Source organism: Herpailurus yagouaroundi, unplaced genomic scaffold, assembly GCF_014898765.1.
Source record: "Herpailurus yagouaroundi ecotype Mexico unplaced genomic scaffold, PumYag 208, whole genome shotgun sequence".
Lineage (NCBI taxonomy): Eukaryota > Metazoa > Chordata > Mammalia > Carnivora > Felidae > Herpailurus > Herpailurus yagouaroundi.
Window position 1 is genome coordinate 773,367 of NW_024412439.1, and position 13,309 is coordinate 786,675.

Here is a 13,309-nt window from a genome sequence, read left to right on the forward strand (position 1 = left end):
TTTCCATGGAAACAGCTCCGCTACTCACCGTAGCCGGAAGTTGGCTTTCTTTTCCTTCGCTTTTTATCCCGTTCCCTTGTGAAACTCCTCCTGCTGTTTAGTGGGCCTGTGAGCAAAGGAAGACGCTAAACTCATAATTAGGCGCATATTTCCCGGATTTTGCTTGGAATGACCGTCCCGTTTTCCACCTAGACAAATCCTTCACGCCTGGATTAATTGCCACCTCTTCCACGAGGCTTTTCCTGTAACGAAGACTGGAGCCAGGCAGGCTGCCTGGATTCAGATCCCTTTCCTACTACTTAGTAGCTGCGTGAATTTGGACAAGTTTACTTGGCCGTCCCCTGCCTTGTATTACCCATCTGTAAGATTCTTACAATAACCTCAATCACTAAAACAGAACAGTGCACAGCACATAGTGAGGACTGCATTTTCAGTCAGGTATATGTTGAATGAATTGATTTCCCCATTTGAAATTGATCTGTCCTACTTCCAGCCGACTCCCAAAGCACTTTGTTCCTCTCATACAGCCACTTCCACTCTGTCGCAGAAAATTGTCTCCAAAGTCCATATTATACCCATTGCTCTTAACTGGCCTGGAGTCCCTGAAATTGAAGCATCTTTCTTACTCATTCCTGTATCTTCTAAGGGCTTACCACGGGATCTGGTCCATAGTGGGGACTGAGCAAATTAGCGTACATTTTGAATTTCATCCAACATATTTATCCAGCATTTACAATGTGCTCTGCTAGGTGTGTAAAAACAGTCACGCTCCTTCTTCCCTGAAGATAATGAACAGATAAAGACCCCGAAAAAAGCAGTTGTGCTCTGAAGGAATGGAACAAAGTTCTGTAGGATCATGCAACAGAGGAAACTGACCTCGCCTGGGAACAATTGGAAAGACTTTCTTGAAGAAATGACATAAGCTGAGCTCTGAAGAAAGAGTAGGAGTTAGTAAGGTAAGGGGGAAGGAATTTTCCTGAGAGAACAGCCATGGTGGGAGGGAGTTTGCTATCTGAGATTGAGGAATTGAAAGTAGATCAGGATGGTTGGAGAGCAGTGGTATGAGATGGGGCTGCGAGGTAGGCAGGGACCACATCAAGTCAGCTGTGTTAAAGATATTAGACTTTTCCTTGAGAAGATGGGGAAACTGCTGAGAGTTTTATGTGAGTAGCGTCATTGGGTTTGCACTTAGAAAATGTTGTCATGGATGACTTTAAAGAGCCATTTAGGAAGATATTACAGTAGTCAACAAGAAATAATAATTGTATATTGAAAAAGTAGATTGAAATAGATTGGTGAATTTGGGATATGCTTAGATGAATGACTTTAACACTTGTACTCTAAGATGGAAATGCCCCTGAATGTTCTATGGCAGCACTTGACCCTGAATCTTTGATCTTTGGCAACACATAGGACAGATATTTTGACTTAGGGGACACACTTCTACGGATATACATGGATTTGAATGAAAGCTGAAAAACATTGTGGAGTAGAGCACTATAGTAATTCAAAACAGCCACAGCTGCTAATCCTACTTTAGAATTTGTTGCCTATTTGGATTGTGCCAGCCGCTCCCCAAATGTGGTTCTCCAACCAGTAGCATCAGCATTATCTGGGAACTTCTTAGAAATGCAAATGCTTGAACCCACACTCTAGATTCACTGCATCAGGAACTCTGAGGGTGGGTGGTTACCTGTAATCTGAGATAAACAGGTAATTCTGATGCACACTAAATTGGCAGAGAGGAGCCAGGATACAAATTACACTCCTTTCAAAACAGCTAAGACCCATTCTACCTTTCTGTCTTCCTCTCCAGAAGGAACTGACTGAAAGAGATTGGGGTTATAAGGATAACCTTGAGTATATTCTAATTTACATCTTTTTTAAGGCTAGTCATTTGTAAAATCCGTCAATTACTTGAGACACATTTTACAATAAAGAAAGACACACCAGTGGGTGGAGATGCTACACTTAATCATTTGTTCTTTCATTCTTTGAACACACATCTACTTTGTATCTAATATGTGTCAAGCCCTGTGTCTGTGAACAAGACAGAAGGTCCTTGCCTGCATGAAGTTCTGGCTTGGGGAGCAAGACAGTGAGCAAGCAAATGCACAAAATAACTTCATATAGTTAATATAGGGTCTGAAGAAGTCACGTGGTGATTGGGTGTAGGAAGGTCAGGAAATGTTTCTGAGGTCTGAAGGATGAGAAGAGCCGTTAAAAAAGATCCAGGGGAGGGGCGCCTGGGTGGCTCAGTTGGTTGAGCTTCTGACTTTGGCTCAGGTGATGGTCTCTCAGTCTGTGAATTCGAGCCCCGTGTCGGGCTCTGTGCTGTCAGCTCAGAGCCTGGAGCCTCCTTCGGATTCTGTGTCTCCCTCTCTCTCTGCCTCCAACCCACTTGCATTCTGTCTCTGTCTCTCTCAAAAATAAATAAACATTAAAAAAAAAAAAAAAAAGATCCAGGGGAATAAATTCCAGAGAAAGAGGAGCAAACACGCTATACAAAGATCTTAAGGCCCAAACAAGCTTGGTGTGTTTCTGGGCGGAAAAAAAATGCCAGTGTGGCTAAAATATGGTGAATGAGAAGGATCCTGGTGTCTCTCATGAGTACTACTTGTCTGTAACAATAATAACAATCGCTTAGGTTTGTCCAGCTTTTTCTTTTCTTTTTTTTTTCAATATATGAAATTTATTGTCAAATTGGTTTCCATACAACACCCAGTGCTCATCCCAAAAGGTGCCCTCCTCAATACCCATCACCCAACCTCCCCTCCCTCCTACCCCCCATCAACCCTCAGTTTGTTCTTAGTTTTTAAGAGTCTCTTATGCTTTGGCTCTCTCCCACTCTAACCTCTTTATTTTTTCCTTCCCCTCCTCCATGGGTTTCTGTTAAGTTTCTCAGGATCCACATAAGAGTGAAAATATACGGTATCTGTCTTTCTCTGTATGGCTTATTTCACTTAGCATCACACTCTCCAGTTCCATCCACGTTGTTACAAAGGGCCATATTTCGTTCTTTCTCATTGCCATGTAGTACTCCATTGTGTATATAAACCACAATTTCTTTATCCATTCATCAGTTGATGGACATTTAGGCTCTTTCCATCATTTGGCTATTGTTGAGAGTGCTGCTATACACATTGGGGTACAAGTGCCCCTATGCATCAGCACTCCTGTATCCCTTGGATAAATTCCTAGCAGTGCTATTGCTGGGTCATAGGGTAGGTCTATTTTTAATTTTGTGAGGAACCTCCACACTGCTTTCCAGAGCGGCTGCACCAGTATGCATTCCCACCAACAGTGCAAGAGGGTTCCCGTTTCTCCACATCCTCGCCAGCATCTGTAGTCTCCTGATTTGTTCATTTTGGCCACTTGTCCAGCTTTTTCAATTTGTAAAGCATTTTCAGATCCACTAGATATTTGCAAATTCATCAGTGAAATAGCTTTACCAAGTAAAGTGACTCAAAAGAAGGGAATAGTTTAAAAAAAAAAAAAAAGGAAAGGAATAGTAGATAATACTGAGAAAAAAACAGTGTCAGGCACTATCCACACATTCCATTTCTATTTGGAGATCCATGTGGTTCCAGGGAACCTGACTTGGAGATCTGAGCAAAGTGACCCGGGGAAACCATCCTCACAGGCCATCACCAGTCCCCTCAAGCCACCCTGAGCATATGACTAGGATGATCCAATCAGAGGAAAGCTCGGGACTTCTGTGTCCACTCTTCCCTGCTGGATTGAGCAAGGAAGCCCACAGCTTCTGACAACCACCTCGGAGCCCCAAGGGGAGCAAGGTTTAGAATGAAGCCAATATCTCCAAATACGGAGAAGAGAGGTACAGAAACCAGCCCTGTGCATCTTTGAGTCACCGGATCCATTTTTACCTGCAGTAATCCTTCTTCTAGACCTTTCGCCAAAAAGTATGAGCCAAAAATTTGCCTTGATTCTTTACAGTTTTACTGTTGAAAGTTTATTTAATTATTGAGAGGGGGAGGGGCACAGAGAGAGGGAGAGAGAGAATCCCAAGTAGGCTTTGCACTGTCAGCGCAGAGCCTGACGTGGGGCTCGATCTCGCGAACCATGAGATCATGACCTCAGCCAAAATCAACAGTCAGATGCTTAACTAAGCCACCCAGGCACCCCCAAACTTTTATTGTTTAAGTTCCCATGGTGTTTTCTCTTACTTGTAGCTACAGGCATCCTGATACAGCACTTTAATGGTCCTCCCAAAAAAATCCTTGGAGGCAGATTTTGTTGTGTGAGGCATAGGGGCTATTCACAAATATTCCATTTATTTTCCTTCCACCCTCCTTTGAAGTTAAGTGTGACTGTGACTCTGTGACTTCATTGGTCAATGAAACACAAGTAGAAGTGGCATGTGTCACTCTTGGGGTAGGGGTCTTAAGTGCCAGTGTGCGGTTCCTCCTCTGTCAGGGTGCCCATGGATGCAGGTGTTGAGATGGAACCTCCATCAGCATGGGTCCCTGACTAGGGTGGGTCAAGCATTCCTCAGACCACTTTGGACATGGAGTTCTGTAAAAATGACCTCAAAATCTAGAGGATTGGCATTTAGTGTTTCAGAAACACTTATTATCTCACAATTTCTGTGGATCAGGAATCCTGTCACAGCTTACGTGGGTACCTCTGCCTTAAGACTCTCATAAGACCACAATCAAGGTATTGTCCAGGGCTGTGATTTCATCTGAAGGCTTGATGGGAAGACAGTTGGCTTCCAAGCTCATTTGCATGGTTATTAGAAGGATTCAGGTACTCACAGCTTTAGGACCTCAGTTGCTTGCTGATGGTTGGCTGGAGATCTCTCTCAGTTCTTTGCCATTTGGTCCTCTCCATAAGGCCACTCATAACACCGCAAGTGGATTCCGAGAGGGGTGGGACAAGATGCAATACTGAAGTCCTAGCCTTTTTTTGTAATCTAGGTGCAGCCCACACCCATGAGCAGGGATTTTTCACAAGAATGACTCCCAGGAGGCAGGGCTTCCTGGGAGCCATTTTGGAGGCTGCCTACCATAATGAGTGAGAAGAAAACTTTTGTTAAGCAACTGAGAATTTGGGGTTGATTACTGCTGCAGCTTAAGGTAGACTATCCTCATTTGATACAACTTCTGTTCTTTTAAAAAAATTTTTTAATGCTTATTTATTTGAGAGAGAGAGAGAGAGAGAGAGAGAGCATGCGCATGAGCAGAGGATGGGCAGAGAGAGAGAGGAAGACGCAGAATCTGAAGCAGGCTCCAGGCTCTGAGGTGTCAGCACAGAGCCTGACATGGGTTCGAACACAGAGCTGGAACTTGTGAACCGGGAGATCATGACCTGAGCCAACTGAGCCACCCAGGCACCTCAATACAACTTTTGTTCTTCATTGTTCAGAAGAGGAAACTGATGCTCAGAGAGATTTAGGTGCTTGGCCAAAGATACATAGTTGGTTACTGGCAGAACTAGGATTTAAATCTATATCTGACTCCAGAGTCTGAACTTCCATTCACCGTATACATTGTGCAAGTGTGAAATGTGGGGGCGGGAAAGGCCTTCAGTTTCAGTCAGTGGGACAGTAGCAGCCCTCCACATCACTGCCAGAGTATACAGCAACGTGGGGTGAGCGGGTGAGAAGAAAGAACCCAGACAAAAACATGCCCTACTTCCTTGCACTCTGCTCCAACGCACTTTATATTCCCAGATTCACCACCTTTCTTTGATCACTTTAGCAGGTCCAAGTTTCTACCCACAGCCACATGCAGAATTGGCTTGTTTGGTTGGTTGTTTAGAAGATGGACAGAATCGAGAACGATTTGTCTGAGACTATTTTGTCAACCCCTTCCTATTACTGATGAGTCGATAAAGGCCAGAGAGGAGCTGTAACTTGCCCGAGGTCACACAGCACACTAGTGGCAGATATAGGAATATGACCTCCATTGCTAGAATCCCAGTCCAGGCTTCTTTTCATGCAGTATATGGCAACTTTGTAGAAATGCTGCCAAGCAGGTATCAGTGGCCTCTATATGTTAATAGCACAACCTCCTCCAAACAAGCTGTGCCTTGTACGGAGCTAGAAGGGTAGTCAAGGTAGAGCTTTCCTAGCTGTATTCTGGAGGATCTACTCTCCTTTCCTTCTGCTTCTACTTTTAAAGCTCCAAAAGGTATTTTTGATACCTCTAATTTAATTCCTCACGCCCACACCACAACCTATTTCCAGTCTAGGCTGCATCCCACTCTTTTTTTCAGTCCAGTTAGTAATGCTTGAAAGCCAAATTTACACTATGGTCTTTGAATAGCCAAAACAATCTTGAAAAAGAAAAACAAAACTGGAGGTATCCCAATTCCAGACTTCAAGTTATATTTCAAAGTGGTAGTGATTAAGGCAGTATGGTTCTTGCATAAAAACAGACACAAATATCACTGGGATAGAATAGAAAATCAAGAACTGAACCCACGACTATATGGTCAATCAGTCTTTGACAAAGGAAGAATGAATATACAGTGGAAAAAAGATAGTCTCGGGGCGCCTGGGTGGCGCAGTCGGTTAAGCGTCCGACTTCAGCCAGGTCACGATCTCGGAGTCCGGGAGTTCGAGCCCCGCGTCGGGCTCTGGGCTGATGGCTCAGAGCCTGGAGCCTGCTTCCGATTCTGTGTCTCCCTCTCTGTCTGCGCCTCCCCCGTTCATGCTCTGTCTCTGTCCCAAAAATAAATAAACGTTGAAAAAAAAAATTAAAAAAAAAAAAAAGAAAAAAGATAGTCTCTTCAACAAATGCTGTTGGGAAAATTGGGCATTTACATGCCAGAGAATGAAACTGCACCACTTTCTTTCACCATACACAAAAATAGGTTAAAAGTGGATCAAAGACCTAAATGTGAGACCTGACACCACAAAAATCATAGAAAAGAACATAGGCAGTGACTTCTTTCACATCAACCTCAGCAACTTCTTTTAAGATATGTCTCCTGAGGCAAGGGAAACATAAAGCAAAAAGAAACCATTGGAACTACGTCAAAATAAAGAAGTCTCTGCGCAGTGAGGGAAACAACAAAAATAACAGACAACCTACTGAATGGGAGAAGATATTTGCCAATGGCATGTCCAATAAAGGGCTAGTATCCAAAATATACAAAGAACTTCTACAACCCAACACTCAAAAAACAAATAATCCAATTAAAAAATGGACAGAAGACACGAACAGACATTTCTCCAAAGAAGACATCCAGATGACCAACAGACACATGAAAAGATGCTCATTATCACTCATTATCAGGGAAATGCAAATCAAAACTCCAATGAGCTATCACCTCACCCCTGTCAGAATGTCAAAAAGAGACAAGTGTTGGCAAGAATGTGGAGAAAAAGGAACCCTCTTGCTCTGTTGGTGGGAATGCAAACTGGTGCAGCCATTGTGGGAAACAGTACGAGTGTTCCTCAAAAAATAAAAAATAGAACTACCCTAGGATCCAGTAATTGTACTACTGGGTACAACACCCTCCCCCCCCCATACAAAAACACTAATTCAAAGGGATACCTGCGCCCCTGTGCTTATGACAGCATTATTTACAATAGCCAACTATGGAAGCAGCCCAAGTATCCACCAATAGATGAATGGATAAAGAAGAAGTGGTATATATATAATGGAATATTACTCAGCCATAAACATAATGAAATGTTGCCATTTGCAACAGCTAGAACTAGAGAGTATAATGCTAAGCAAAGTAAGTCAGTCAGAGAAATACAAATGCCATGTCATCTCACTCCTATGTGGAATTTAAGAAACAAAACAAAGGAGCAGAGGGGAAAAAAAGACAAACCAAGAAAGAGACTCTTAACTCTAGAGAACAAACTGATGGTCATGGGGCGGTGGGGCGGTGGGAGGGAATGGGTGAAATAGGTGATGGGGATTAAAGAGTACATTTAGCATGATGAAAAAAATATATAATATGGTTTGATGGAATTTCCAGTGTTTGTAGATGTAAATGTGACAACTACAACCGAAAACGGGAGTGCAAATGGACCTTATAGTGGTAAGGTTTCTATATTCTACTCGAAGTGGTAAAATATTTATTACTAGTAGTATATGGAAAGTTAAGTATGTATTGTAACTACTAAAAAGTAAAACTCAATCGATACATTAAAACTACTGAAAATTTCAAATAATTCAAAAGAAGGCAGGAAATCAAAAACAGAGGAAACAAAGAGAAAACATAATGAAATAGTAGGCCTAAATCCAATATGCACAATTACATTAAATATAAATGGTTTAAGCACACTAATAAGAGAATTGAGATTGTCAGAATGTATCAAAAAAATAGATCCAAGTGTATGTTATCTATAAGAAACTCAGCTCAAATTAGTGCAAAGATAAAAAATAAAAGGATGGGAAGAGATGCTTTGAAAACATAGTGAAAATAAAGTTGGAGGTGGTTGTATTAATATCAAACATAGTAAGATTATGTACAGACAGTTGTTCATAGTATTCTCCTATCCTTATAGTGTTTGCAGATTCTGTAGTGATAAATCCTACACGGAAAATTAACAGAGATAAAAATAATGCTGAAAAAGTCAATTCACCAAGAGGATAAAACAATCTTAAATATATATAAACCTAACAGAACCACAAAATGTATAAACAAAAATTGACTTTAAAAACCCTGAAACTGGGGTGCCTAGATGGCTCAGTCAGTTAAGCACCAGATTTCAGCTCAGGTCGTGATCTCACAGTTGGTGGGTTCGAGCCCCGCGTCGGGCTCTGTGCTGACAGCACAGAGCCCGGAGCCTGCTTCAGATTCTGTGTCTTCCTCCCTCTCTGTCCCTTCCCTGCTCTCTGTCTCGTTCTCTCTCAAAAATAAATAAACATTAAAAGAAAACAAAACCCTGAAATGGACAAATCCATAATTGCAATTGGAGAATTTAACATTGCCCTGTAAGTAATTGATAGAATAAGTAGACAACAAATCAGCAATGAAACAGAAAAACCAAACAACACCATCAACTGACTGTATCTAATTGACATTTAATAACCTTCACCCGATAACAGCACAATACACATTCTTTTCAAGTGCATGTGGAACATTCACCAAGATATACCATGTAGTGGGTCATAAAACAGGCCTTAACAAATTTAAAAGAATTGGAATCATACAAGGCATGTTCTCTAAATAATGGAATTAAAGAAGAAATCAAAAAGCAAAAAGATAACTGAAAATTTTCTAAATATTCGGATATTAAAGAACACACTTCCAAGCAGGTTATGGGCTGAGGTAGAGGTCTCAAGGGAAATTAGAAAAAAATTAGAACTGAATGAAAATTAAAGTACAATGTATCAAACCCTGTGAGATGAAACTAAAGCAGTGCTTAGAGAAAATAGTATAGCATTACACATTATATTTTAAAAGAAGAAATTCTTAAACAACAATTTAAACTTCCACAAAAACTACAGACTAATATCCTTCATGAACATAAGCATATAAACCCCCAACAGAATATAAGCAAATTGAATTCAGCAATAGATTAAAAAAAAAAAAGGAGGCGCCTGGGTGGCGCAGTCGGTTAAGCGTCCGACTTCAACCAGGTCACGATCTCACGGTCCGTGAGTTCGAGCCCCGCGTCAGGCTCTGGGCTGATGGCTCAGAGCCTGGAGCCTGTTTCCGATTCTGTGTCTCCCTCTCTCTCTGCCCCTTCCCCGTTCATGCTCTGTCTCTCTCTGTCCCAAAAATAAATAAACGTTGAAAAAAAAAAAAAAAAGGTCATACCATGACTAAGTAGGGTTTTTCTCAGGAATGTATGAGATGTTCATTGTTTGAAAATCATTGTAATCCAGCCAACAATAGCCTGAAGAAGAGAAAACTGTATGATCATATAAACTGCTGCATGCAGAAAAAGCATTTGTCAACATGCAACATCCATTCATGATTTTAAAAAACTCTCAGAAAACTAGGCATAGGAAGGCACTCCTTAATTGGATTTTAAAACAGGGGTGGGGGGGTGGGGTGGGATCTACAGAAAGCTCACAGCTAACATGATTCTTAATGGTGAAAAAGTGAATTCTTTCCCCCAGGATGAGAAAAAAGACAAAAATGTCTTCTAAAATCCTAAAACAAAACAGCTAATCAACACTCAAATGTCTTAGTGTTTAAAATCTTTGAGGCTTTGAGGCACCTGGATGGCTCAGTCGGTTAAGTATCCGACTTCAGCTCAGGTCATGATCTCACGGTTCCCGCGTTTGAGCTCTGCATCGGGCTCTGTGCTGACAGCTCAGAGCCTGGAGCCTGCTTTGGATTCTGTGTCTCCCTCTTTGTCTGTGCCCCTCCCTGGCTCGTGCTCGCTCGCTCTCTCTCTCTCAGAAATAAATAAACATTATTTATTTGAGCCTTTAATTTTGACATAAGAACTGACTGGACTATAAATGTCATGGTATCTTCTATCTGCTTCATATCTAAGGAAACTATGAAACATACATACTCGAGGCATAGTATATTTTTTCTTTTCAGTTTTTTCTGTTTTTTTTTTTAATATATTAGAGAGAGAGAGAGAGAGAGAGAGAGAGAGAGAGAGAGAGCATGCGCAGGGGAGGGGCAGAGAGACGGAGACAGAATCTGAAGCAGGATCCAGGCTCCGAGCTGTCAGCACAGAGCCCGACATGGGGCACAAACCGTGAGATCATGACCTGAACCAAAGTCAGATGCTCAACCGACTGAGCCACCCAGGCGCCCCTTTCTGTTCAGTTTTTGACATATAACTCACATGCCATAATCTTTCACCCTTTTACAATTTACTTATAATTCAGCTGTTTTTCATATACCACGAAGTTGTGCAACCATCACCACTACTTAATTCCAGAATATTTTTTTCACTCCAAAAAGAAGTCACTTTCCTATTAGCAGTCACTCCCCATTCCCTCTTACCTCGTCCCATCCCCTGGCAACCATTAATCTACTCTCCATCTCTATGAATTTGCCTAATATGGAAATTGCAGATAAATGAAATTATGCAGTATGTGACCTTTTATGTCTGGCTTCTTTTACTTAGCATCATGTCTTCAGGGCTCATCCATGGTGTAGCAGGTCACAATTTCCTTCCTTTTCAAGGCTGAATACTATTCCATTGCGTGGATAATACCACATTTTGTTTATCTGTTTATCAGTTGATAGGCAATTGGGTTATTACCGCCTTTTGGTTATTATGAGTAATGCCGTGATGAATATTCATGTGTAAGTTTTGGTGTGGATATAGTCTTTCAGTGTTCTTGGATTTATATCCAAGAGTGGAATTTCTGGGTCATATGGTAACTCTAAGTTTAACTTTTAGAGGCCACGGCCAAACTATTTGCTAAAGTTGTGGCACATTTTACAAGCCTACCAGTAATGCGTGAGATTTCTTGTTACTTTACGTTCTTGCTGCATTCAGAATTTTCAGTCTTTTCAGTTTTAGCCACTAGTAAGTACATAGCGGTATCTCACTGTGGTTTGGATTAGCATTTCCTTAATGAGCAATGATGTGGAGAGTCTTCTCTGTGCTTCTTGGCCGTGTCTTCTTTGGAGAAATGTCTCTTCGTACCCGTTGCTCGTTTTATGTTGAGTTATTTGTCTTTTCACTGTGGAGTTGTGAGAGTTCCTTCCATACTCTGAGTAAAAGTCCTGTTCCAGACATACGATTCGCAAACATTTCCTCTCATTCTGTGGGTTATCCTTTTACTTTCTTGGTAGGCCCCTTTGGAGCATAAAAAGCTTTAAATTTTGGTGAAGTCTTTTCTTTTTTTCCTTGGGCAGAGCATACCTGAAAAACATCCTGACGTACCTTCCCCTTATGAGTTGGCTGGCTTCTTTCTCTTTACCCCTTTTGCTGTATGAGCTTAAGCCATGAGGTTTATGCAGCCCCAGAAAGGGAAGGGGAAAGAGCAGCAGCTAGAATGCAAAGGCCATTGGATTCAAAGTCCGCTTTTTGGTCAAGATTTCTAAATTCTAGGGGCGCCTGGGTGGCTCAGTCGGTTGAGCGTCCGACTTCGGCTCAGGTCACGATCTCACAGCTCATGGGTTCGAGCCCCGCGTCAGGCTCTGTGCTGACGGCTGGGAGCCTGGAGCCCGCTTCGGATTCTGTGTCTCCCCCCTCTCTCTGCCCCTCCCCCACTCGCATTCTGTCTCCGTCTCTCTCAAAAATAAATAAATATTTAAAAAAAAATTTTCTAAATTGTAAAAATTCCCTCCGTATAGCAAAGGAAATGCATGGTGTTCTTTGCCGTGGGGAGCACTCTATCCAAACGGAGTTTCTAGACACCTAGGAAGAAATGGGAAAGGCTTCTGGAACCAGGAGCTTGAGAGGAAAATTAGATAGTGAAGCAGTCAGATGCTGACCCTGGCTTCTTCTCACTCTTGAGTCGAAAGCCTCAAAGGACAGGTCAGTTAGAAACCACAGCGTTCCCAGAGCTTCCCTGGCATCAACGGGGAAGGGGGCAAGCCCTCTTGGAGAAGGATCGTGTTAACTTGGTGCCAGATCAGCACGGCTCCTCACTGGCAGGCCTGCAATATCTGAGGGAGGTGTCCAGCACCAAGTGGACCTGAGGTAGCGTCCTGCACGGGCTATGCTGTGGCTCACGTGTACCCAGGGCTGCAAGGAGACGGTCAGAACACAGAGGCTGCAGTTCAAGGACTCTGTGAAGAGGCAACAGGCCAGGACCACAGGCATCTCAGTGTAGACCAGCACGGGGGGGTGGGGGGCCGGGGGGGAAGGGATTGGTACAAACAGCTATGCTGTAGAGACAGAAAGAACAGCATGCAGATCCAAGCTTCTGCCCGCCGCCCACCGTGGAGTTATGAAGCCTTATTCTTGCGGCCATCATGTTGCCTGGGAGGAATCACCAGCAAACACTAGCCTGGACAGTGGAAGAAGACACCGGTCCAAGCGGTGGGGTGGGAGGAGATCCTATCTATTTTATGCAAAGACAATGCTTTTGGCAGGCGGGGTCCTCCACCAATAGGGCAAAATAATCCTTTTTATCATAAAAATCAACTTGGCACACTGTAGGCTAATTTTAATTCACCAAGAACTCTTTGCGTGCCTTTCATGTGCCAAGCATAGGAAGGAACCTGGGGAAACATGTAGTGAATCACTGCTATGGCCCGTGGGTGAATGAAAGAACATATGGAAAGCCTTTGGCGCAGTGCCTGGCCCACAGTAAGCCCGCAGTAAATGTGAGTTCTCTGTCCGCCCTAACCCGGTTAGCAGAACATCTAGATTAATGCAGAGGTCGGAGGGTCATATGATGAAAAGGATTGGTTTGAAGTCATATGGACTTGATTTACAGGCCCGCTGTGT

At 42.6% G+C, this 13,309-nt stretch overlaps 1 long non-coding RNA gene across 1 annotated transcript; it reads left to right on the top strand.

Annotated features, from left to right (window-relative positions):
- Window positions 1–40: 40 nt before the first annotated feature.
- On the top strand, window positions 41–3,953 carry LOC121015797 (uncharacterized). Its single transcript, XR_005783971.1, has 3 exons — window positions 41–438; window positions 750–956; window positions 3,591–3,953. It is a non-coding gene; the product is annotated as an uncharacterized LOC121015797 (long non-coding RNA).
- Window positions 3,954–13,309: the final 9,356 nt, after the last annotated feature.